Source organism: Tupaia chinensis, unplaced genomic scaffold (genome assembly GCF_000334495.1).
Source record: "Tupaia chinensis unplaced genomic scaffold, TupChi_1.0 Scaffold000273_1, whole genome shotgun sequence".
In the NCBI taxonomy this organism is placed as follows: Eukaryota; Metazoa; Chordata; class Mammalia; order Scandentia; family Tupaiidae; genus Tupaia; species Tupaia belangeri.
Window position 1 is genome coordinate 1,673,003 of NW_006159755.1, and position 613 is coordinate 1,673,615.

A 613-nucleotide genomic window follows, 5' to 3' on the forward strand; every position below is an offset into this window, starting at 1 on the left:
CACAGTATAGCAGAGGGGAAACTGAGTACCCGGCAGCAAAAACGGTCTAGAGGCCTAGATCCGCACAGGGCAGAGCTGAGTCTGGCCCTAGGCACTCCCTGCCCTCCTAGAACTTGATTGGTTTGGGTCTTTGTTTGTTTTGTTTTTGAGAGACTTTTGTTATAGGGCACATGGGATTGCCAGAGACACACAGAGAGAGATAAACTGAGAAATCACTTCCCAGGGGAAATGGCCACACTGCAATCCCCTCTCCTCCATTCTTCTCATGGGATTTTGGGCAAATACGCACTCATGCCTGGCATGAGTTTCAAGCCACCAGGTCGAGGACTCAAACTGGTCAGCCACGTGGGAGTCCAGTGCCTCAACCACCACGCCACCTGCTGGCCCCCTTCCTGTATAGTTTTATTTATTTATTTTTTTGGAGAGGTTTTCGCTATAGGGCACGTGCGCTAGCACATAGAGACAGAAAGCGAGAAATCACCCCCCAGAGGGGATGGTCACACCGCAATCCCTTCTCCTCCATTCTCCTCTCGGGATCTTGGGCACACATGCACACGTGCCCGGAGTGAGTTTTAAGCCACCGGGTCTGGGACACAAACCACAGTCGACTACG